The sequence below is a fragment of the Ahaetulla prasina genome, chromosome 2 (genome assembly GCF_028640845.1).
Source record: "Ahaetulla prasina isolate Xishuangbanna chromosome 2, ASM2864084v1, whole genome shotgun sequence".
Classification (NCBI taxonomy): Eukaryota; Metazoa; Chordata; class Lepidosauria; order Squamata; family Colubridae; genus Ahaetulla; species Ahaetulla prasina.
In genome coordinates, this window is record NC_080540.1 from 218,193,937 (window position 1) to 218,220,637 (window position 26,701).

The following is a 26,701-nucleotide window of genomic DNA, read 5'->3' on the forward strand; positions in this document are numbered from 1 at the left end:
TGTACAGCATGGTTCCAATGGTTTTATGTTAATTTGTCCTGCTTGTTCAAAATAAATAATTTATTCCTATGTGGAGAAGAGGGGGAGGGGAGTGGAACAACCGGAAAGATCTTCAGATGAAGCGCCCTTTCAAACCTACTTGGGAACGCAATGCTCCCACCTAAACACACACACACCTAGCTGTGCCACATCATTTGGCTTCTCTTTAGACTTCTTCCAACAGATCCGACAGCCTGGCAAGATTTCAGCCCTCTGGCATGAATGGCCAGGAAAATGCTTTTGCTGAGAACAAGTGCGACCTGCCATTTTTTCACAAGCAGAAAAGAATGCAGTCCACTCTATGGTGCAAAGCACTTCATGGAGCTGAGTCCAAGTCGCTTCCCAAAGCCCTGCTTTCAGGAAAGCTTACAGAGGAGGGTCAAAAAAAGAGAACATGTGTCATACATATGCTCCCCTCCACACACACAAAAGAATCAGGGCTTTGACATGCAGTTATACAACTTCCATCCTGACTTCTTAAAATCTACTTCTGACATGTCCTCACTCCCTTTTTAATGGTAAGGACTTTAGCTGGCCCACTACAAGTCTGTGGCTTTGGCAAGCAGATGGATATAATCATCAAATTTAGAGTACTCTCCCATTCTCTGCCAGAATGCCTCTGCTAAAGAGTACCATATGTAATTAGAATATGAGTAACAAGTAACAACTCCCAATCTCATTTGGGATCCTCAAAATAAAAGAACCTACATTGGATAGGCAACTTCAAACTTTCCATTTTTACTACAATTGCTACACCACCAATATCACTACTATATTCCTTAGTCCAAAATGTGTTTTTCTCAGCACTGAGAATGCCTCAGGTTTGATGTGTGACTCAGACCTTGGACTCTTCCACCCTCAGAAATGCCTCTGCTTCTGTATGACAAGTAAGGAAGCAGAAGGAGGAGGCTCAGCTGTACAGATGAGCATGTAGGCATGGAGGGGCTACTGATTTCCTGTGTGTACAGGAAATTAGAAATGATCGGTGCCATTGTGCTCAAGGAGGATCTGAGAGCTTCTCAATTTTAACTCCCACATAATGCACAACAGCATTGGACTGATTCTCATGACAGCCAAGACTTCTGGGCATGGCTTGAGCCACCTCCTGTTGTCTTGTTGCCAAGATACCTACAGGGACAATATGAAAATAATTTCCACTGTTTTCTTCAGGGATGTTGTTCAATTTTCCAAATTATACTCTATAGCTTTGGGATTTCTCTGGTGATCTTCCATCCAACTATTAACTAGGTCTGACCCCCGCTTAGCTTTTTGAGCGCTGCTCAGAAAGACCAGGTGTGGCTTCAGCCCTGTACTTTGCTTTAAATCATTTGCCTTACAGTGCTAACTCTTTTGATATTCAGCCCTGAGGGGAGTGTGGTAGATAGCCAGGCTCAAGTCTCAAGCCAAGCTTCCCGGCCAAGTAACAGCTTGTTCTCTACAGTACTGGCATCCTAATCAGCACTTGTGGATATGGAGGAAGGACAGCATTTGGCCCTTTCCAAAAATGATTGCTGACCCTTAAACTAGATGAGGAGTGCCCAACTTTGCATGGCTGGCTTAGGAATTCAGGGGGTTGAAATCCATAAGTCTTAAAGTTGCCAAGGTTGGACACTCCTGAGCTAGATAATCCCTACATCAGAAACAATTTTAATGATGACTCTACAGTCATTGGGTGTTCCTGGGTGTGTGGTTATCAGTTCTCTTTTTAGCAGAGTCACAAATATGGATTAAAGCTAAAATCAACAGGCAACTTTGAGATTTTGGCAGAGAGAAGGGGGGAAAACAAGGAGCAGTGAAATGGCAAATTGCAGTACACAGTACAAGCTGCGTCCAGAGAATTCCACAACAAAGGAAGCAAAAGCTGAGTCAAGCCAAGAATTAAAACAGATTACAGATTACCTCAGAAAGGAAAGAAGTGGCTGAGAAATAGCATAGGAAGCATCCAAAAGTGCAACAAAGAACAAGAAATATGTTGGTAGGGAAAAACAACAAGTTAGGGAAACAACAACAAAAAATTATTTTTCCTACCACATCATTATTCTCACAGAGATGTACAAGCTTGCTACCTTGAGAAAAGAAGACTACTTCCTCACCAAATGAGGTTTAGGAAAGATAATCACTCCCCAGAGACCATCCCAAAGGTTTTGGGAGAGCTTTGTCTACTTACAGGTTCCACCACATTGTGGCAATTTTTGTTTCCCTAAACAACATCCAATCTAAACTTGATAAGCTTATTGAAAACTCTGACACTGGTGCTACTAACTGCCATCTCATAACATCTAACAGTCCTTTATTCCTCTGAGGGTATCGTTAGAGTACTTCAAAAGAACCAGACTCTGCTATCTAGCCTCTAAATAGCCTGATTGCTAGAAATCTTATACAGACAGGTAAAGCAGTAATAAATGTGCTAAGCTTTTGTCGATTTTGTTATGCTGCAGCCTCATTCTACAGTTGCTGATATTCATTTTTTTCTCATTAATCTACATTCAGTACCTTATAATGTCAAAGTGAAAACAGAATTTTAGAAATGTCTATAAGTGTATTAAAAGGAAAAAAACCTGAAATATCACATTGGCATAAGTACTCACAATATGTGAGGTCGACTCCATTCAAGGTATAGAAACATATGAGCAATAATCAAGAGAAATGGGAGGCGCCAGAGCTAAAATTCATGTGTTGTTGCAAAGGGTCTGAATACTTATGCCAATGTGATATCTCAGGTTTTTTTTCTTTTTAATAAATTTACAGACATTTCTAAAAGTCTGTTTTCACTTCGTTATTATTATGGGGTACTGGATGTAGATTAATGAGGAAAAAAATGGATTTCAACAACTGTAGAATCAGGCTGCAGAATAACAAAATTGACAAAAGTGAAGGGGGTCTGAATACTTTCTGAATGAACTGTACTTCTTTAGAAAGGCTGATAGTTATCTCAATCGTGGCTGTTCTAGGGAGTTCTTTGTTCCTAGCAAGCTGCAGTCATATATGGCTTTAAAGTTTAAACCACGTAAAATTCCCCCTTGGTATTGCTTGGGTAGCTACTCCACAAGAGAAGTTTTAATTGGACAAAGTCTGAATACTTTCACATTCCTATCAGACAATTGCTGCAGATTGTCATTTCTCTATTTTCCTTAGCAACAAAAACTTATTAATTTGCAATAACTTGTTGAGACAGAAAAAGGCATCCCTTTGTAACAACTCCCGACTCAGATAGATATAGATATATAGATAGTAGGATGTCTTTAATAAGATATATATGCATATCAAAATATATGCATATTCTGATATATGCATATCAAAATTCACAACTCAGAAACTAATCTGATCATTAGATGAAAAAGAGAATCCCCATCTGCCAGAGCACATGATTTGGTATATTGTCCTTAAAAGTCAGCATTGAAATAAAAAGAGAAATAAAAAGATAGAAGATGTCAGTAAGAAGTAGAAAGAGGGTTGAAAATACCCAGGCAGGAACTTTTCTATAAGAAATACTGCTGATAAAAAGATTTTTTAAAAAGTAGTTTATGAGTGCAAAAGTTGATAGATTTAGAAAGAAAAGGAATAGAAATTCAACACAAACAGTTATAATTACAATTATAATTGTTCCAGATTAGGAAACAAGAATTTTAATTTCTGAATAAGTAATGATAAATATTTGGGAATAATAAATAATTGGAAAAAACAGTGAAGTTACAAAGTACCTTTTGCTTTCCAGTTTTTCATTATAAATTCCAGACAGAGGTCTCCTGAGTTTTCTATTGTCTTGGAAGGGTCAGCTTCTTGAATATATTGTATTTCTTGTGATATTAAGGAGAGCAGATATTAAGAGGCTTAAACCTAAAATAAAAACGGAAGTTGAAAGCAAGCCAAATAAAATGAAGAGTCTCCTCAATACCTGACAATACTAAAGAAAACAGCAAGAAACACTGACATAAACATGCATACATACCCATCACACTATTCTAGAAGTAGTTTTATACCAAGTGCAGAAAAAGAGTAAAAAGTAATAGGCCAAAGAAATGAATGGTATGATTCACTTAAAGACCTCTTCATTTTATTATATACTTTTTTTTGAATCAGTTAATATACAATAAACTTTTTCACATTTATACATTCCTTAATGACTTGCCGAAGAGCAAAAGTTGGTCTGCCCAGCATAAACTGCCCTTCACATTCTCCTCTTGCAGCCTTTCAATCAGAATACTGCCAAACACTCTGTTAGATAAATCTACACCCCCTTATAGTTTTTAGTTTTACCCTTGCACCCCTTCCCTTAGTATAGTATGGTTTTCAATATGAGTCACAACCACAGAGGAGGGAGGGGGGGTGTCACAAGACAATGAATGGAGAGTTGCCCAAAAGTGCCTCTCTCACACTGCTTTTCAAGTAGGTTAACCAGTTCAGTGCAAAGTATGTTGTGTGGAAAGGAATGCTCGGAAAGTTCCAGATCCCTCACAAAGCTTGAATAGTCTTTGTGGGAAAATTTGCACTCTGTCATTTACCTTTCAGAAAGGTTACTTATCTGGATTTTTTCAAAGATCTGACCATGTGACCTGATGCTTCCTCTGTAGACAAAGTGCTACAAAGAATCTAATGAATATGAGCTTGTACTGGAAGAAAGGGTGTCAAAATTAATTTACAGGCTGCCATTTTTGGGAAGCTGCAGAATTTAAGAATAGTTGAAGAACATTTAAATTGTGGCAAAGAAACACCTTTTTCTTCACCACTACCCCTTGCTTTCATAAAATAATATAGGGTATGTCTTGAAAATTATGGCCAGATTTCAGGAAATTGCAAAAGTAACTTCCTTCTTACCATTAAAGATATGTATTCACATTTTTTGAGGATTTTTCAGTTGCTTATTTCCAATGAAACAGGTTTATGAAGTCATAAGACTGAGGTTGTAAGGTTTTTTTACATGATATATAAATGGAGATTTAATTATTAATGCATGGTAAATTGTGTGTTTTTTATGACTCAACCACTCAGCTCAGTGAAATCATTAGTCTTATTCATGGAGGGCTTGCAAAAATTCATTTTATTATTGCAGAGGGTGATAGTGTTGCAAAATTTGAGAACCAGTAACAGAAAAATGCATTTTTCATCAGGTGCAGAAACAATGTTCACTTCTGTAAAATAAATTGCACAGCCAGTTGCACAAGCCACATATATTTTAATATTCCTGCAATTTTTATCATTCCTATATAAATCTTTGAAATACAGTATTCCTTCTATCACTTCAATTTCATTCCAAATATCTGATCACTCTTATTTTTAATTCCATTAACTCTCTTTGGGCTTCTCGTGTAGTCCTTTTTTACTCACTTCCAAAATATGTTTGTGCTAATCTACATTATGTGCAACTATTTCTCCATAGATATTTTGCAATATCTTTATTTCTCTTTATTAGCATCCATGTGCTGTATGCAGTTTTTCATCATCAATAGCTTCTTCTGATTCATCATTCTAATAAGCAACTGTTTTGACATAACTCCACATACACACTTTTGTCACACAAATCTTTTCACTGTTCTAATTTCCACATCCTTCTTCCCATTCATTCTATTGTGAGATGTGAGACCCTCAACAGAACAAGATTTGCATTTTCTATTCCTGCTTTCCTCTACTGTATTTTTATGCTCATTACATTTCCTTCATCCTTCTCATCCAATACACTTTTGTCATTTACCCAATAATGGTCCATCCAGGATTGAGAATCTCTCATCCCCTTGTAGCTCTCCTTAGGTTTTTTTTTTCTCTCTCTCTCATTACCAATCAATTTAGGGGTCCTTGGCACTCTATGAGTTTGATTGTTTTCTTGCAGACATTTCATTACCCAAATTAGTTAGTGCTAGTTAGTGCTGGTTAGTGCTAGTTAGGAGTGGGATTTGCTCTCAGTTTATATTACTCCTTACTAGCACTGATGAGGTTACCTAGTTTGGTAATGAAACATCTCCAAGAAAACAACCAAGCTCAGAGAGTAACTCTGAGCTACTAATAGTCTCCTTTATTGGTATAATCAATTTAATAATTTTTTTGAAAATTATGTTCCTTCTTTGTCATGTTTATGTATAAACTCTTATACCTAAACAAACATGTTCAAAGCAAACGTACATTTTTCTTTGAATCATTTATTATAATTGCCTTGTTTGCTATGACTACATCTCATTATTCTGCTCCAAAATGTTTGACATATAACAAAATATTATATTTCCAAACATTCCTAAAGAGTGATAAAAGCTAGTAGCAGATCACAATGAATTAGTTTCATAGAATATCAAAATATTCTAAACATTCAATAGATAACAATCTCTTCATGACAAGTTTCTCACTGAATATATAGCCTGTAACCACCCTCAGTGTAATTTATACTAGCCATTATGTTAACTTTAATCTAATTCTATTAGACATCATAACTGCCTGGAAATTGGAAAGATTGCTAAGGTAACTCGTGTCTGAAGTCCCCCTAAGAAGTAAGATCTAGGAGGGTCAACAGATCTGTATTTGCAGTGCACAAAACATAGCAGAGGATATTGGTGTAATATCTACACTTGACTGACATGGTCTTCACCAAATTAGAAAAGTTGAGATATTAACATTCAAGGGGGAGAAAATGTTACAACACAAACTTTGCAATATCCAAAATGTGCCCATGTCTTGGGGAAAGACTGCCAGCAAAAAATGAGGGAAATCTCCATTAAGATCATTATTAATAATTATGGTTTGCTTCAGCAAGGCACTGTTTTCTTTTTTCTTTTTCTTCTAATACAAACATTCTATCTTACGTTAAACAGTGTGTCATCTGGGTATAAAATTGTGTCTTAACTATTAAACTTACTCATTTCTAGCAAGACACTGTTTTCTTGATTACCCCATATTTGGGGGCAAAAAACTACAATTGTTACTTCAGTATCTCCAAAACCTGCCTCCCCTTGACATCATATGGGAATTTCACCAGTCAGCAATACCATGAGATTAAGCATGACAGCATCATTCTAACAAGTTTACTCAGAAGGAAATCCATCCCAGCTGTAAGCAAACATGAAAGGTATAAATATGAAGGACAATGAATGGCAAGAGTGGTGGAGAACTTTGATCCTCTGTATACTATTGGATTCCAACTCAAATCAGCCCTGGTGAGCAAAGCCAATGGTTAGAGATATTGAGAATGGTACTGGTTACCCAAAGGCATCTGTCTACATTCACTTGCTTCTAACAATTCTTTCTGCCAATTCTATTGTTTTCCTCTGTTGTCTCCACAGAATCTCAAACAAAACCCATGAGGGGTAAAATTCTAAACAATAAATGCCATTTATTGGAGAATTGCAGGAAAACTTATTTGGGCAGAATCTGGGGGGGGAAAGGCATTTTGGTTTTATTTCAGCCACCCAAATCAGGATGTTCCACTGACTCATAGCTGAATTTAAAAAAAAACTAGCAAAATTTCTCTTCCTCCAGCCAGGGACCAAATTTTAGAAGGAATGGGAAATAGCTCTAAATTGTCAGTGTTTCTCAACCTTAGCAACTTTTAAGATGTGTGGGCTTCAACTCCCAGAATTCCCTAGCCAGCCACAAATTAAAATTCTTGAGGCTGAGAAACACTGCTCTAGCAAACAGCCATGGCAGAGACCCTTGTAAATAGAGAAGTGGGGAGCTTCTGTTACTAGAGAGTAAGAGAAAGCAAACACTGGATTCTCTAAAGGTGCAGAGAACTTGAAGTTTATTCTCTTTATCCCTTGAACAGTCATGGACGGGGTTTGAAAACAAAAGCACCAAAAGACTCTTTGGATCCTCAGCAGTCCAAATCAAGAACTCTATGTTCAAAATGAAATGCTTAAGCAAAGAGACTGCTCTTCTAGTCTCTTTCTAGCCTCAATTGTGGTCATATAAGCTGTCAGCTCTGCAAGATACAGTAGATCTCACAGTCTTAAAATTACTTTTATTAAAATGCAACATAATCTTCTAAGTCTGAATGTGCTTCCCTTGCTATTTTATCTTCACATTATCTTCACTTTCTTTCTTTCTTTCTTTCTTTCTTTCTTTCTTTCTTTTTCTTCTCTCTCTCTCTCTCTCTCTCTCTCTCTCCCTCTCTCTCTCTCTCTCTCTCTCTCTCTCTCTTCTATCTATCTATCTATCTAACAAATTTATATAGCTGCTAAACTCACATATAGATGACTCTGGGCAGCTTACAATACATGTAGTCCTCGATTTACAAGTTTAGTGACTGTTCAAAGTTATAAAGGCACTAAAAAAAGTGAATTTTTTTACACACATTTTTCACACTTATGACCTTTGTGGCATTCCCATGGTCAACATGATCAAAATTCAGAAGCTTCGTACTTATGACTCTTTCTGCGTCCCAAGGTCATGTGACTGCCTTTTGCAACCTTTTGACAAGCAAAATCAATGGGGAAGCCAGATTCACTTAACAACTGTATTACTAACTTAACGACTGCAGTGATTCACTTAACAACTGTGGCAAGATGGTCAAAAAATGGGGCAAAATTCACTTAACAAATGTCTCACTTAGCAATAGAAATTTTGGGCTCATTATGGTTGTAAGTCAAGGACTATCTGTATTTAAAAATTTAAAAGCTCCATCATATAATACAACTGTTAAAAATCCTGTTTAAAAAATCCTGTTAAATAGTCCACCCCACATGGGAGCAGCAACACAATTAGATGAGCCTTTTGATTAGTTCTATTTCCATTTGTAGTACTCAGGCCTACCGACAAAGCCAAACTTTAGGGCCTTTAGGAAAATGAATAGGGTGTAGGGGTTGGTGTTCTATAACAAAGGGTCCATCACCAAGGAGGACCTTTTTTTGTAATTCCCATCAGATGACAATATATAATTTATGGGATTTGAAGCATGTCCTGTCTTCTAGCTCTAGTGTAGGGGTCTCCAAACTTGGTACCTTTAAGACTGGTGGACTTCAACTCCCAGAGTTCCTAAGCCAGTTTTGTTCTGGGAGTTGAAGTCCACAAGTCTTAAAGTTGCCGAGTTTGGAGACCCCTGCTCTAGTGAGTCAGGTGAACATAATAGGGAAGAGGAGGTTCTTCAAATAATTTGGGGTGTCTATCTGAGAGATTTTTTAAAAAATATTGTTTTTATTAAATCATTTTCTTCATTTTACATCGCAATTTCCATTTTTGCAACATTCCTGTACCAATATACATTCACCTTATATATGCTATTATGTATACAATCTGCAGTTATTATTTTAAATATTTTTTACTTTTTACATTGCATAATACCTTACTATACTATATATTCTTCATCTCATAATCCTTGCCTCTACTATCAAACCAGTTATACCATACATTCCAAATCAAATAATATTCCGTTTCTCTTTTATGTTTTATCTCCATCATCAGCCTATCTCCATCTCTGCGCAGTCTAATATTTTCTTTATCACCAGCTCTTTAGCTGGTATATTCCCATTTTTCCAATTTTGTGCGTAAACTATTCTATGCACTGTAATTTCATGTAATATTAAATATTGGTGGGGGGCAGTAGTGGGATTCAGTCAGTTTGCACCTATTTGGGAGTACCGGTTGTTAACTTTCTAAGCAGTTCAGACAACCGGTTGTTGGAAGAAATCTCATTTTGTTTTTTTCCACTTTACAGGGCTAATCCTGTAAGGAAGGCAGGAAGGAGACATTCTGGTGTTGTTTCTAGCCTAATCTTTATTGCCCTACTTACAGAAACTGCTTCTCTGGTTAACCCTTATTACATTGTAACCACTAAGGCGAAGCACCCATCAGCGTGAATGATGTTGAGTTGGCCACGCTCACACGGTCACATGACCACCAAGCCTCCCTTACCCAGCTGGTCATTAGGGCAGAGAACTGGTTGTTAAATTATTTGAATTCCCACCACTGGGGGGGCGGTATCATAGTTCCCTGTTAATATGACTAGTACAAATATCTCTGGTTTTAGTTCTGTTTGTTGTTTTATTATTTCCTCTGAGAGATTTTCATATGGGACACGCCACACTTACACGTTTATTGCATTGATAATGGATCTTCCTCCATTCAGGCTATCTTCTCTGCTCATTACATAAGCAACTTCTTACTTATGATTCCCTTTCCTCCCACCTGAGGACAAATTTCCAATTTCAGGAACCAGTTCTCTTTTCTGCCTGGGCAGTGCCTTGGGAGTGGGGAGTGAGGCCAGGCAACATATAGAGTACTCCAACAGAAGATTTCTCAGTAAGTCTCTCTTTATTGTCTTCTGGAATCTGCCATCTCTGTCAATCTTCTTCTCCAACCTCCTACCCCTTCATCAGAGCAGCCTTTCTATTTCAACAAGCCCTGAGTTTGTAAACACTCATATCTGCTGCTATGGTAAAACAAGGCTAATAATTTTCCTTCACTACAAGAGAAAAACAAAAAAAAACCCTTTTTTTGTAATCATTAGCATCAGCATCTAAAAATTAAGCATTATAATAGTACCTTTGCTATCAGGGTGATATTCAGTCATCCAGGTCATGGTTGTCCCAAAGGTGCTTTTTCAGGCGGCAACTGGACTTTCTTGTTTTTTCCTTTTTGAAGACGTTTCGCTTCTCATCCAAAAAGCTGCTTCTATTTTGAACAGGTTCACCCAACATATCAAAGTCAAAGATTGAGTTCTCCTACCATGCACAGCCTATTCTAGCAGCCTGTGTGAACTCGGTCACGGCCTGTTTTTTTTTTTAAAGACGAGCTGGCTATTTGAACTTATGTGAAATAGCACCAAACCGTCTTTGTGCTCCTCGCTCACCTGTCCCCCCAACAAAACGACTCTTAGCCATTCCTTTTCAGCTTAAAGTCAGACTGGATGAATTTAACTCTCGACAGTCCGATATCAAATTTCACAGAGCGTTCTGGAGACAAAAGGAACCAGGGCGTGCACATACCTACATCCGCGGGCGCACTCACAAACATGCGCAGGTAAGTCAAAAGCCTCCTGTGACTAGTTGCTCATAGGCTTCAGGGTGGAGTTGTGGACTGTACCAGAGGTGGGTTTCAGCAGGTTCCGACAAGTTCTGGAGAACCGGTAGTGGAAATTTTGAGTAGTTCAGAGAACCAGTAGTAAAAATTCTGACTGGCCCCACCCCATCTATTCTCTGCCTCCAGAGACCCAGCTGATCGGGAGGAAATGGGGATTTTGCAGTAACTTTCCCCTGGAGTTGGGAGGGAATGGAGATTTTACATTATCTTTTCCCTGGAGTAGGGTGGGAATGGAGATTTTACAGTATTCTTTCCCTGACACACCCACCAAGCCATGTCATGCCCACAAGTCACGCCCACAGAACGGGTAGTAAAAAAATCTGAATCCCACCACTGTTTGCTATGGAAGTGATTACTCAAATCTTGAGTGCTGGAGCACTAAGTACATCTCAGATAACTCCTGTGTTATTATTTAGGCCTTGAATTTAAAATCTGGGTCAATCATGCTGTAGATTTTAAGAACCAATGTTTCTATCTCAATTATCTGGAATAGGAATCTGACCTGAACAAGAACTAAAGAAAGGACTTTTTAAATATAACAGAAAGATGTACAGTATTTACAGGAAATATATCATAATCAAAGATTGGCATTTAGCTAGCTGCATCCTATCAAATGGCCAATCAAAGAATGTGTGCTCCATGCATGTATGGAAAAAGAAGCAATCAGACAAAAAGAGCAGGCAGAAAAGAAGACAAAGAAGGGGCATAGAGAAAATCTTTAGTGCTCTAACAGCACCCCATGTCCTCTTGTGGTTAGCAGGTCATGAGGTGCTGAACAGTCACTTCCACGAATTACACTTTCAATAATAAAAGGACAAATAAAGAAGACATGGGCATCATATATACCTACAATACTTCTCCCACTTCCTCCACATCTGACCATGTTTTGTTGTTTTTAAATAAAAAGACTCACCCTGAAAAGTAATCCTGGCATGCAGCAAAGCACCACCCTCTGATCTTTAATTTCTCCTCATATATCCCAGACAAGACAACCTGGATGTTTGAGAATGGGTCACCTATCCATAAAATAAAAACGTTTAAACAAGGTAAGAAAGAGAGTGAGGAACAAGCTTACCAATTTGCCTCCTGGTTAATTGGGTGTGTTGGACTAATTACACCTACCACATGATTGGCAAACTCTGCCATGGATAAACTCCTACCAATTTATCCATGATATTTATTGAAACAATATAGAAATATTGCATTTATCCAGGATGCATATTTGGACTTCCCAATCTAGTCTGTGACTCTGAGATTTCCTAACAGGTCTCCTATCAAATTCCTAACCATCTCTAATCCTACCTAACTTTTTGATATTAATAAAAGTCAGATGTAGTTACTAGAAATTGCAGATATGTTAAGAGTAATTGTGTTTCTAAAAAGCGCACACTAGCGAAAATTGCAAATTTATTTGAGCATGTTGCATTTCATGCTATGTAAATTTCATTAACAATCGCTATTATTGAAGATGACCTGGCCTCTAATAAAAGTGATAGTCAGAATAAAATCACACTGATCGACCTCAGAGTACAGTGTTAAATATGGGAAAGATGTAATTTGTCTGTATCTTTTCAATTTCATGCAAAACTCATTAGCACTCCATTTCCTTTTACTGTAGAGAATGTGTTTGTAATCTTCATTACCAGTTAAAACCGGATGCATAATTTTTCTTGGGCAGGGTGATGCAGCAATTTTGAAGTTAGAGAAAGAATGTCACAATGGACAGAGCTAAGAGTTTTATTTCTCCTGAATGGTGAGGTTGGAGATCTTTGTTGTTACCTTCAAAATGGGTTATAATAATGAACCTTGGACCGGTGGACCTTGTGAAAATATATTAATTAAGTATGGAGGCTGAAAGAGAGAAAAAGAATTATTGTAATCCCTTAAACATAATGGCACTCAAACCCCAAATCTGTCTAGCTCAAATTAATGTTATTTTAGAACCCACTAGATATGCCGAGCCAGTTTAAAACAACAACAATAACAAGCAAACCTTATGGCTTAGTTATAACTAACCAACTGTGTGTCGTTTGAGAATAGATGCATTATATCAATTAAAATGCCCCACTTAAAATGAATTCATATTCCTGCACACTCTTGAAGTTCAACCAGTTTCTGCTACGTTAGCCAACCTCACAGAATTATGGAAGGAATAAAATAAATAATTTTCATATGTCAAAGTATTTTCATGTTTGTTTGCTTTGTTTGTTTGGAATATTTACACTGCTTTTTCTCTTAAAAAGAACCCAGGATGGCTAAAAAAATAACTGAGTAACATCCATGCTGTAGTATGTACAGTAGTTAAAACCAGGTAAAAAAAATTAGTAGAAAATACAGAGAACAAACAGATGTACAAAATACTGGTATTTCAGATTTGTACAAAGTCAGAACCCCACTACTTCAAAGGGAAAACAGCTATTTCAATCATCTTTTTCTATTTTAGTCAAAACAGAACTGCTTTAAACATAACTTCCAAAATAATATTTTAAAAATATTCCCACAGGAAACAGGGGGGTTTCAGCTTTTAAATGGTTCAAATACAAAATGTTTTGCATATCCTTAGAAGTCACTCTGGCTACAAAATTATCTAAATTTCAGTATTTAAGGGAGATTAAAAGAAGATAATTTTAATATGATAAATATAAAAGGTTTCAACACAATAGAATCTTTACAACTAAAATATTTTTTTATAATTGTTAATTCTACATATGTGATGGGACAACATTTTCCAAAATTCCTATTTATGATGGCCCGTGATCTTTCTGGCTGGAGAGCAAGTACCATGTTCCCAAACACATCTGGAAGACAATAAATTAGGAAAGACTGAATAAAACCAAAGTATATTAAAATGCCATTAGGAGAAAACCTATACTTTGCTTATCTTTTTTGTCCTTTATCAGAGAAGATTCTGATAGCATTATAATTTTTTAATATATATTTACCCTTCAATGATAATATTAAATTAACTGGATATACTGTACCGAATCTACAACAACCTGCAAGTATGTTACATTTTTCTATCATGATGCTATTTCAATCCCTTAAGTGTACAACTGTAAGCATAGAAAGTGATATATTAAAAAGATTGAAAAAACAATGGTAACCATCATTTTACAGCCATCTCCCACTAGCCCTGCAAAATCCCAATATTTCAGCCATTCCACTTTCAAATAGAAAATCTATAGAAACAATACATTACATTTTCTCAGACAACTCTCTGAACTATTATATTTTCTACTTCCATTTTATTACCATAAAAATTTAAGCATCAGTAAATTCTTGGGAAATGAGAGGTAATAAATTCTTTTTTCTGATCCTATCTCAGGAAAAAGTTTAAATAAATGTTAGGAATAAATGGTTACATTAAAAATAAGAACAATGTGTTTACTATTAGGAATAATACAAAAATAATACTTCAGCCTTCTTGTCTATCAGAAGTTCTGAGCAAATAAAAGGAACATTTCTAGGAGAAAGCACAATAAAGTTAGTTTCAAGCTACTCAAAGAGTTAAAATGTTATTCTCTCAAATATCATGAATTTTTAATGCACAAAACTGAAAGTGATACATATTTAGGTGACAAATGTCTCTAAATTTTAGAAGTTCTAGTCTAGCTAGAAATATTTGTTACAGCTAACTATATATTTATAATTACAAATACCAGTTTACAATTATATATTCTTACAACTATACATTATTACAATAATTATCTGTTATTACAATGTATATTATATATCCCTTAGAAGTTGGTTCTTTCTCTTACAGAAAAAAAAATTACATCCAAATAAATACAAAAAATGCCACGTAGTCTTGCCTTTCTGATAGCAAGCACCAACATTTCACGAATAAGCTAAACCCCAGAAGATCAATACAAATAATAAGAATATACTCAAGATCCATTTGAGACTTATTCTGACATTTTTTACTTTGAATTAATGTATACTCGAGACATAATCTGGAAATAATTCAGAAGAGCCACCCCACCCAGCAATTACAGGTGCATGAATTTTACATCTTTTTAAAGAAGTAAAATTCCCAGTTTCTGCATAAGCCGTTCTATTTTTTTTCCCAGGCTTACACACAGAAGACTTTTTAAAAAGAAGTTTCTTTTTTAAATGTGCTCTCACATGTTAGTTATGTCAAGCACCTGCTTTGAATAACATTCAAAACATGCCCACGCCACACTTACTATACTGTTTACATATAGGCAGTTCCCAAAGTTAGATTTTTTTTTAAACAATGCTGGAGGCAAGCGAAACAAGGTAAATATTATTTCAGCTTTGTGTAATCTTCCCAGTATTACCTAAGGAATGATAAGAGAATGAATATTTTGAGTAACCTAATTTGCTGCCAGGTATAATTAGAAGAAATGAGAAGAGAATTTTGCCTTTCATTATAACAAAATTAATGCACACACCATGTGTATATGACCTATCTATCTGTTGTATGTTTTTTTTTGTTGTAAAAGCAAAGTAATTAGGTAAGGACAAATTAAAACAAAAGTAGGAGTAACTTGAATCAGGCAAAACACAGTATTGTACAAAGAGAGCCAGGCTGAGGCCTACACTCACATTAGCACTAAAATGGCTGAATGAAAGACTGTAATGTCTTTATGCAATGTCATCACTTCCTTGTATGAAGCTCAAAAACTCCATGCCAAGTCTCATGTTTGGTTTTTCTCTTCCTCACAGACCCTCCCTCCCCCCATACATTTGAATTAAAGAAGTTTTAGGCCAGTTTCAATCAACAAAAATCCTCAGAAACTTGTCCTGAATGAATGTAATAAAAGATTCACATTTGGAGCATGTACAGGCTCTCTCTTGCACCCACACACTTTTAAATATTTTGAGAACAAGGCTAGCTTCTTTACTGATTTAGTTATAGGTTTTATAACCATCCTGAGAGGTGCACAGCAAAAAAAAAAACAGATCCCCCCCCAATAATTTAAGATAAAAATCAGAACACACAGTCATAGACAAACATGCTAGGGAGCTGAAGGTTAGTAAAAATAAAACAATATTTCAAAATGTAAGGAGACATGAGCCCAGCCATTGTTCTAGTAGTTAATTATTCCAAAGAGAGGAATATTTAACTATTCCAGAGAGAGGATTTTCAAGAATATAAATATCCATACAGGAGCGGATTTTCAGATAGCCTTTCCCAGATAACCAGATTATACGGATGGAATTAAGTTTAGTAAAACACTCCATCTCTCATATAGCTAATGCTGCGCCATATAAGCTTTTATGGGGGGGCAGCAATTTGACAGGACAAAAAACAATTGATAACTACTGCAATAATGTAAGAATATATATATAATTCTTCAGTAGCCAATTGCCCTAGCTAACAGCCTGGTTACCATGTTACACCAATATGGCTACGGCTGGAGTTTCTGAGTTGTCTTCAAAGGCAAACTCATCTAAATGGCATTGTTGAGTCTTGGGGTGATACAACAGCTTATTATTTTCATTGACTTACTCTAGAAAGGCTCACAAGTAGTATACCAGCATTTTCGGCATTTTCTAAAGCTTAACTTCACATGTAGTACCAATACTTCAACATGGTACAGGATTCCCCCTCTTCCCTGGAAATATATTTTTTATTTCTGACAAAGAAAAAGGAATGTGATGGAAATACACCAATAATGAACAAAAACAAAATTTTGGGAGCAGGAAGAACTTTAAAACCATTAAAATGTAACTTTAATATGCAGACAAATGAAGGCAAGATACTAGGCTCAAAAGAGGGAGAATTTCTGAAGATAAAATGGGAAGAAGGGTTTGGGAATATTGTGACCTGGAAAATAGAGAAAAAATATTTTTGACAGTAAGCTGTAACCTACGTTCCTCATAGAAAGGGTATATATTTATTTTTAAAGGAGAGGTGAAGTGATGCTGTAATCATCTGGATTATCACTGAGAAACTCATACTCTCTGTCATTACTCTAGTCTAGAAATAATGTGTTTTCGCTGAAATCAGTCAATGTGTGGTTTGTTGAGGGGTAATTATTAGTGAAACAGTTTTGTTATTGTTTTACTGAGTCACATAAAGGACTCCGCCCTCCAGTAAAAAGATAGTTTAATACACGATGAGATCATTTCACAGTTTATTGGCCCTACCTAAGTAGGGACACCTCCGAAGAGCACACTCAAGCCGGGTAAAATAAATCCGAAAACCAGAAAAGCTCTCGCTTCTAACTGAAAGCAAAACGTTCAGAAGAGATCGGCCACCTTCGCGTGTGCTCGAGATTCACCCTCTTCTACTGTAAACGCGGATACGGAAATGTCAGTAAACCAGAAAGTATACACGCTTTGTCTTTCATTCTCTCCGTTTGCAAATTTTGCAGTTTGCCCAAAATCGCCGCAGTTAAGGGAGAAGATTTAAAGATCAATCGGAACGATCCGCTCCTTAGTTTCATTCCAGGCTAAGAACCAGCGTTTTCTTCCCTCTGCAATAACGGACGAGGCCTGGAGATCCTTTTTGCGCGATGATTAATGGAGACTTACCTCGTCACATCGCAGCAGCGCCCTTAAAGGAGGCAAGGAAAGCAGGCGTCCAGCGGGAGGCAAAATAAACAAACACACACACACCTCAGCTGACTGGGCCGATCTTCAATCCGAAGGTCTCCAAAGATTCCCCAGCCACTGTCAAACCGAGCACGCAGCCGTCTCTTGCATCACATTTCCCCACCCTTCAAGTTTTCTTTTGAAAGACCGACCTTTTGCTTTCTCTTGTTCCTTCTGGGAAGAGGGGTGGGGGGAGGTGGAGGAGATCATAAAGGGATGGTCGTTTATCCAAATCGGATAACAAACCCTTAAAAGGAGACCTTCGTTTTGCTGCTTTCCCGAGATATCGGGCAGAACCCCGGCTCGGGGTCAAGAATCCCGAAATGCGGAAACGAGCGCTTGCGGATTAAAAAAACAAACAAAACAAGCCGATCGTCAAAGCGGCAATCGCTGACACTTTTGTTTGGCGCGCGCGGACCGCTATTGCTCGGTCTAGTTCCGCCTCTCCCACGCCATTGGGCCATTGGAAGGAAGTGAGCGAGGCGGCGATCGCGGCGGTGGAGGCGGCTGCTGCTGCTGCTGCTGCAACGGGTCTGCTGATTCAAACGAGCGTTTCTGACCTGGTTCTTTCCACCACCACCGCCCCACCTCTCCCTTAGCTAAAAAGACAGTACGCGGGGTGTGTGTGTGCGGAGGAGAAGAGCAAAAGGAGGAGGGGAAGGTCCGAGTGGGCCGAAGGCGACTTTTGAAAACATGCAAAGCCAGCGCGTCGCTTGGTCGGTCGCCTTTTTTTGTTGTTGTTGTTGTTTCAAAGAGCGGTCGCCGGAGCAGAGAGATTCGTCCCTCCCCCTCTCCTTTTGCCTTCCTCCTCCTCCTCCTCCTCCTCCTCCAGTTGGAGAAGGCGAGAGGGGCGGCGACCGAGAGGCGGGTCTTTTGCCTCCGCATCCCAGAGCTCCGCAACGCACGTCGACACCCACATCCCTCCCTCCCTTTTTTATTTTCTAGCCATCTCTCTCTCTCTTTCTCTCTCTCTCTCTTAAATCTTTTTAATAGCACGGAGGAGGAGAAGGAAAGGATAAAAGCAAAGCCGACTCTGCTCTGCGACTCGCGGGCGCAAGGATTTTCTTGGCCCGGTGCTAAACCTGTCGCTGCGAGTTTCAGGAGCAGCTCCGAGAACGGGTCCCCCCCACCAGCCGCCACCCGCTCCGGATGCTGTGACGAGCATCTGCCGGGCATAAAAGCAGATATCCGCCACGTGTTCCCGCCAGACGCCCTCACCCCACACACCCCCAGCCACAGACCCAAGATCTCACGCGGATGCCAGGCATGGGCGGCCAGGTCAAGTGTCTCGTGCGGGGCGTGCGAGACGAGAGGTTGTCGCCATTCCTGCAGCGTTGCCTGCTGAAAATTATCAGGAAGGTGGTGAGGACGAGATCTCTGCCCCACACTCTGGTGCTGGTGGTGAAGAACCGGCGGAGCCCGACCTCCCGCCCTCGACAGGTAAAGAAATTAGGGCTAGCTTTCCTTTCTGTTCCTACCGTCGGGGAGGCAAGCTGCTGCGCCTGGCTTGCCTCCCTGGGAATGCCGCTTCCGAGGTAATGCGAATTTCCCCATCCGTGTTCTACGTCTTTCCCTTTTCAACAGGGATTCGTTCTCCCTCTTTCCCTTTCATTTCATTTTCAGATTTCATTTTCGGGGGCAATTTCCCACCCTCCATTTTACGTATGTACACATAAACATAATAATAATAAACATCACGCACACATACACAGGTATGCCTATAGTCACTCACTCGAAAAACTTTGTTAGGTACTGGGTTTCAGAAGATTTTATATATATATAAATATATATATATATTTACAAGATCCTTGTTTTAATGGTTGGGCTTCTCCCCCTCCCCCCCCCAGTTTAATTGAAATGACGGAGTTCTGAAATACACATACAGACATAGACTCTACAGAGTGCTGATAATAAAAACACTGCATGGATTTAGGCAAATCCTGAACACTGGATTTTGCATATTATTGCACAAAAACCACAGCATAAACATATAAACATGAATTTACTAATTTAGAGATAGTGCGTGGGAGTAACAAAAGGATAAAAAACAAGATCACAAAGTGCAATCTCTCCCCATGTGGCTTTCAGAGGCCTCTCCTACTGTTCCTAAAATGAGTAGGCCTTTCCATATTAAAGCAAGCTGCCTTCACTCTCTTTGTTGCTCATTATCACCCAATTTAGCCCGGTTATCAACCGATAATAGTTCTAGGATCTTCTCTCTATCTTAAAACAACTTTGTATATTGCAAGGGTGTGAAATAAAGAGGGCCAATTATGCAAATGTAAAAGAAACTCAAAGCTTTCACTAGAAAATCCATGCTTGTTAAGAATAGACATCCCTTCTAAATTTCCCCCCACCTCCGATATGCCATTTTCAATGGGCCAGGAAAAAAACTTGCAACATCAGACTCCTGCTTTTTTATTTCTCTATGCCAACTTTATCTTTTTAGCTTTCCTGCATTATTAAATCCGTATCTTCTACTTCCTAAACAGCAAATTATATTGTCTTTTTAACTTTCATTTTGCAGAGTTAGTATTTCTCGCTTTTAAAAAAAGAAAAAAACTCTGATACTATATATTACTCTAAATATCCAAATATAATTTATGTTGTTGTTGTTTTTTAATAGATTTTTTTAAATGTTTGGGCAATGGTTATTTTAAATTATTTGGTAAAATCACATTTGGCCTTTGAGGTCTCCTGTTTAATCTGGCCTTTTGTGGAATTCAATGGCAGGTAGATTTTTTTTGCAAAGACAATCTGGGAAATTTACAAGATAGAATAAATAGAATAAAATAAAACAGATTGGAAAATATAAATAGAAGAACTAAGGAAATCCTAAGAGAGAATCCCACTATCTTGGTAGTTTTTGGCACAATAATCCACCATTCAACAATAGGTATTTACTCCAATTCTTTGTCCTTAATATAATAGTTGCAGGCATTCTTATGATTCACTGAAAATTTCTCTGGCACCTTATAGGCCCCAGACAAGCTTAAAAACATGATTTAAACATTAAAAAATATTTTTTGTTTTGCATTGGGGCATTCTGATACATACTTAAATCTCTAATCTTTGAAATAAAAGAAAATTTAAATCTGTCTGGAGACCTCTTTTCTATTTTTCTTCATTTTTTCTAAGAAAATGATCTCTAAACTGAAACAACAGGAAGCAGGACCTTCCCAATGAAGGAACGAAGATACGTTAATCAAGAGACATGTTTAAACAATTCCGAGTACTTTCAGTCTAGTGCAGCTATTTGTATCAAATACATTGTTTGAAAAAAATTTATTATGTAACAGCACAGTTCTATATAGGTTTACTCAGAACTAAGATTGGTAGAGTTTAGTGGACTTTTTTTAACCATTAAAGGTGCCAAAAACTGCAGGCCCAAGAATATTATACCAGTCCTTCAGCCAAATATCCCACCATAAATAAATTTTTGTCAGCATAAATTAAAAATGTATTATGGCCTCTCCCTGGACAGCCTCACTTAGAAGTAAATTCCAGAATTGAATAAGACTTGTTTTCAACTAATTCTCACCCACAACTGCAGTTTTTATACTCTTACTTGAGAGTAAAGGCCAGTTAATATCATTAGTTCTTTTTAAGGTAACAAGAAAGGTAGCTGTGTTAAACTTTGAACTGCAGTGGAGTTTTTCTTACTTTTGTAACATAACATTGTAATCATATATATGTTTCTTCCAGATGCAAATTTCCTCAATCTGAATGGAGCATACTCTGAAATGAGTGGGTAGATAATCAAAACTCAGCTCCACTTTTTTGGATTACAATCCACATATTTTGGGGAATATTTCCAGATATATATAATAAATAATATTCTGGCATAATATTTAATTTTAACTGAAAACATTTTCTTCCTACGAAGCTTGGGCAAACCTTAGATGACTGGCTTACAGATGGTCACAGACTTTTGTTATTGTTTTATATCCTTTACCTAGATCATTTTTTTTCTTTCTGTAAATAAAACAAACTTTGATAAGCAAAAAAAAAGCTGTTAGTCATATATACACACACACACACACAAAAACACGTACTCAAGAGTCAAACTCCCTGATGGCCTCATGAAGTTTTGAGTTCTTTATGGTCTCCGTTCTTAAGACATGCTCCAGAAAGAAATTGTGTTCAAGTGCCTCTGAGAATGTGAATATGTCATTGATTCTTTTATATTCCAATCAGCATTTCAATGTTCTAAAGTCTCATTGGCCTAATTTACATATCACTCTTAACCAGGTCCGTAAGAGCCTGGTATATGTATTTGCAAAATATACTAAGTTTAATTAGTGTTAATTTTGATTTGGGGGTTGCATATATGTGTGTGTTTGGAGATGTGAAGACATGTTTGTGTGTGTGCCAATAGCACACGCATGCGCGCACACCTGTTATGCAAACTCAACCCATTTGATTAGTTCAAGGCATTGTGTACATTGGTTAAGGCACCAATCTAGAAGCCGGGTGACTCAAATTCTAATCTCAAGAAAGCCAGCTGGATGACTTGACCAGTCACTCTCTCATACCTCTACCTAATTCAGAGGGGAACAATAGGAGGAGGAAGTAGTATTGCATGTGTTTTCTCCACCCTGAGTTATTTATAAAACAATAAAGGTGGGATATAAATAAATAATGCAGTAACCAAGCTGAGGATGTCAATTGAAATAAACCATTGGGGCACAAAAAGTGTTTTAGCTCCTCCTCTTTCAATGCACTTTTAGTGAGAATATGGACCTATGCTTTTCCTCTGCCATCAGAATGAATGGAGGTGCTCTTGCATCTAAAACCTTCCTGCGAAAGAAGCAGGCAGATCATTAAGACAAGAGAGGGAAGGGAGAGCGAAGACCCCAACAGAATTTTACATTCTCAGATATAAACATTGGTGTGGTTTTAAAGGGGGAGACTCTTAAGGGGGAAGCACTGAAGCCTCTCTTCGCATAGCAGGATAGCCGTGTGTTTTGGGGGGGAAATAACCACCATTTTTGTTGTGAAGAATAATTTCCTGTCAAAGATAACAAAATTAGCACTCTCAATTTAGCTATTTATCCATCTATCACGTTTAGGAACCAATCTCTCATCACAGAAACTCCATGCTCAGTTGCACATCCATCTTGCTGAATTCCCTCAATTATAGCATGACAAAAAGGACTGGATTTATGTCTGACATTATTTGTCTCCTGCTCCTGGATGGTCATGTCAGATGCCTTTGGCAATGAAAGATATCAGCCCCATGGCCCAACCTTAATTGCAGGGAGGGACAATAGACTGATGTGTGTGTGTTTCTTTTTTTTTTTTTAAAGCTATAGTTCCACCACTGGACACCTACTTGAGGTGTAAAGAAACATGGACTCAATTCTTTACTTTTCCAGGTAGGACTGAAAAGATCAACAGTCCCAGAGAAAGCCCCCTGGCACTCTGTGGTAAAATCCAGGCAGACATACAGTGCAATCCAGCCAGCTAATTCACTCTCTCTCATAACAATTCAGTTAACCCTGATTTCTTCTGTATATACAGAACAGGTATTTATTGGACTACACGAACCAATATCTGAGTCAGTGGCCAAGTTAGCCAACTCAAGAGATTTTTGTGTGTGTGGGGGGGGGTGCTTTCAAGTCAATCTTGACTCTTGGACCTGGAAAAATCCCTGCAAGACTATTTGCCATTACTTCTTCCTAGGGCTGGGAAGAAACTGATTGGCTGAAGGTCACCCAGCTGATTTGTACCTAAAACCAGATTAGAAACCCACAGACTTTCTACACCAAAGTGGCCCGTCAAAGTATGAAAGAATATGAATCAGTGGGTGAGCTAAGATTTAGCAGGTGCATATTCAACAAGGGGCCATCTGGGCCAGGAGTCAATTCGGTACTTTGCATAAACTTCGTAAAATAGTTCATTCAGCCCCACAAGTTAAGCGTGTGGTGAAAATGCAGCCTAATTATAGCAATTTCCCCACTGTCCTCCTTTGTTATCCTGTGGGTGCCCACGCATAGGGTGGTTATTTCCTGAATTTTTGCCATGTGCCCTTCCACCGCACCAAGGCGGATGTGCCCTTATTTCTAAGCTCATCCCATTACCCCGGAATGGGCAACACATCGCTGGTTTCGGAAGTTCAAAGTCCCTCCGGGTGAGTTCGATGGCAATGGTTGCTTTTTCCTTGCTCTCTTTTCTTTCCAACATGGCTGCTGCTCATCTTTCTTTGCTGAGGAGCTTCTCGCACGTTTATTTGTTTGCAAAAGCTGATGAGCCAGCTAAGTCGCCCAGTTCTCGGCTACTTCGGAAAAGGAAGTGGCGATCATAATTCCATTTTCAAAAAAAAAAATGAAGCTTAGACTTTGAAGTTCGAGAAGAGCGCGCACACACTGTATGAAAGAAAAGGGAAGTTAGGCAAGTTTATCCGTTAAAAGCCAAGGCTGCTGCTTTTAGAAAGGTCAAAATAGGACGCCGTTTTCGCCTTTAAGAACAACAGTATTCTTGGGGTTGTGTGTTTTTTTTAAAGAAAATAAAATGAAGAGGGGGACAGCGAAGAAAGCCATGGAATAAATTTAGGAGAATAAATGGGACCAAGAGGAAAAGGGGATTTTCCTGAAAATTGGGATTTATTCCTGCAGGGCATATAATCCGATTCAAGCAGCGGCTTGACTTTGTTTCTATGTAAATATGAGCAGTGGGGGCTTTCCCTCCTCTCTCGGGATCACTCATTGCTCGTGCTGTTTCCTTGCACGGATCGATTGTCGCCTGGTCGCCTTGATTCTTCGGTCATCCTGCAAGCCGAGAACAGCCCATCCTACGTATCTTCATAACATGCATGTAGCCCGGCAGCGTTGGGACTCCAATACCCATCCCAGCACCTAGCAGCTTTCGTGGGGATTTGCAGTTAGTCGCTCAGACGGCCTTCCCTTGCTTTCCAGACGCATCGGAAATCCTACGATGGCGGTAAAAGGATAGACACGTTCGTATCCTTGGGCGTCTGAACGTCCCGTGCTGTAATAGAATAGAATAACAGAGTTGGAAGGGACCTTGGAGGTCTTCAAGTCCAACCCCTTGTGATTATCGCTTCTTTGAGGTTTCTTTTCCAGTAATACGAATTCGGAGTTCAATTCGGAGCGAATCAAGGCCTCGGCCGCCTTCGTCGTGGAGTTTGAGCAGGTGGAGCGGAGAGGCTGCTGCCCCGAGTCCGCCCGTCGGCCTCGCTCCGGGTGAAGCGGCCTAGAATAAGGCCGGTTCGGTTTTGCCAAGCGCCGCCAGAGTCTCCTTGCTCTCCGCTTGCAGTCTTAAAGCAACCTCGAAGGAGGGACGGATGGGGGTGTAGAAAGAAAGGGCAGAAAAACCTGGAGAGCGTCCTTTCGAAGCCCTGGAGCTCGAACCCGAAGGCTGCCGACTGCTGCTAACGCGCCTTCTGCTGCTAGGCCGCGAAGGCCCTTGCCACGTTGTCCCGACCTTAGGGATTCCCTCTGTCTTCTCTCCTGCCCTGCAGGCTGAAACAAATACAATTGTTGTTAAGAAAGGCCTTTTAGAGCCCCTTCTTCTACTCCTAGGAATGACGTATAAAGGAGTAGGTGAAGGGTCTCTCACAGGCCTTTCCTTTCCAGAATTGCCCTGTGCTCTTCGTATCATTTACACGTGTACCCAGTTTTATTGGCTAGTAATAAGTTAGAATGAATTATTAGGGTTGGTCCTACTATCAGCCAGATGTGTAGATTTGGGTGAATTGATTTGGTTATTTTTAACTACCTCTTGAGTCCTTTCCAAGGACCTGGAATAAGCAGGTGTTGTTTGGGGCTGTTAAAAGATTATCACAGGATGTGTAACCTGTTCTAAGTAAAGCTGCTTTTCTGCAATTGACTTGTGGTTATTTGTCAATGCTGACAGCGTTCAAATGGTGCTCCAGTTATTTTGAGATTGAACCCAAAATGCTTATTACTGCTGATACTATCTTTGCTTTCTTTTGGTACTTCTGTTTCAATTTTGTTCTCTTCTCTTCTCTTCTCTTCTCTTCTCTTCTCTTCTCTTCTCTTCTCCTCTCCTCTCCTCTCCTCTCCCCTCCCCTCCCCTCCCCTCCCCTCCCCTGCTGTCTCCAGATACTGTCATGTCCACTATCCAGACTTTTTGTCTGTCTTATCAAAGATTGCAACTGCCTGAGGTATCAGATGATTGCCTGAATTCTAATGTCCCAGAGCACTTTAGCGTCTCTATTTTCTATTACTTTGTCCACTTTTATGGTCCCATCAGTTCTTATCTGTGGGCAAACGGCATTTCTTGTAGATATTCCAATGCACTGTTGTTGCTGTTTTGTCATCACATTGTTTCTGAAACAGCTAGGCATTTGCCGTCTGTTGGACGTTCTCAGATCTGGATTTAGATAGATAGATAAACAGAGTTAGAAGGGACCTTGTAGATAATCTAGTCCAAACCCCCCCACCCCCAGCTCAAGCAGGAGACCCTACACCATTAAGACTTGATCTTGTGCAGCCAGAATTAGCTCCTCTGTTTATTTCTTAAACTTTCCAGCTCTTCATCATTGCCATGTTTTCTTGTTATATGCTTTGCTTGTTTTTTATATTATTATTATTATTATTATTATTATTATTATTATTATTATTATTATTATTATTATTATTATTATTATTATTATTATTTAATTCATGTGCTGCCCATGTAATAAAATGCTTTTTCAAAAGACAACTGGAATGTGTTTTCTTGACAAAGAAGAAAATGTTTCCCTTTTCATCCAAGAAGCTTCATCAGTTCTGATGGTGGGGGATGAATGGATAAGTACTGACAGTTGAGACTGGATGGTGGGGGTGGGGGTGGAAGGATAGGTTCTAATAGGATGGTGGTATCAGAACAATTCCTGGACACCACAATCTTCATACATACAGGAAAGTTGCCAAGCCTCCAAATTTGATCATGTGACCACAGGGATGCTACAATGGTCGTAAGTGTGAAAAATGGTCATAAGTCACTTTTTTCAGTGCCATTGTCATTTCAAACAGTCACTAAAGGAGTGCCTGTAAATCAAGCACTACCTGTAATTGAGCCCAGAATTATGGTCATAAGTCATAGTTGTCATTTAGCGGGTCACTGTGTGACCAGG

The 26,701-nt window shown here is 38.7% G+C and overlaps 1 long non-coding RNA gene across 6 annotated transcripts; it reads right to left on the reverse strand.

Moving 5' to 3' along the window:
• Nucleotide 1: 1 nt before the first annotated feature.
• LOC131190879 (uncharacterized) lies at nt 2–18,542 on the reverse strand. 6 transcript variants are annotated; one of them, XR_009153356.1, is made up of 5 exons: nt 11,948–14,720; nt 10,941–11,069; nt 10,498–10,626; nt 3,741–3,876; nt 2–66 (listed from the first exon to the last, which is right to left on the reverse strand). It is a non-coding gene; the product is annotated as an uncharacterized LOC131190879 (long non-coding RNA). The 6 variants fall into 6 exon arrangements; XR_009153353.1 differs by lacking the exon at nt 2–66 and adding an exon at nt 824–915 and having other exon boundaries at nt 11,948–14,715; XR_009153354.1 differs by lacking the exon at nt 2–66 and having other exon boundaries at nt 858–3,876; nt 11,948–12,050; nt 12,678–14,719.
• Nucleotides 18,543–26,701: the final 8,159 nt, after the last annotated feature.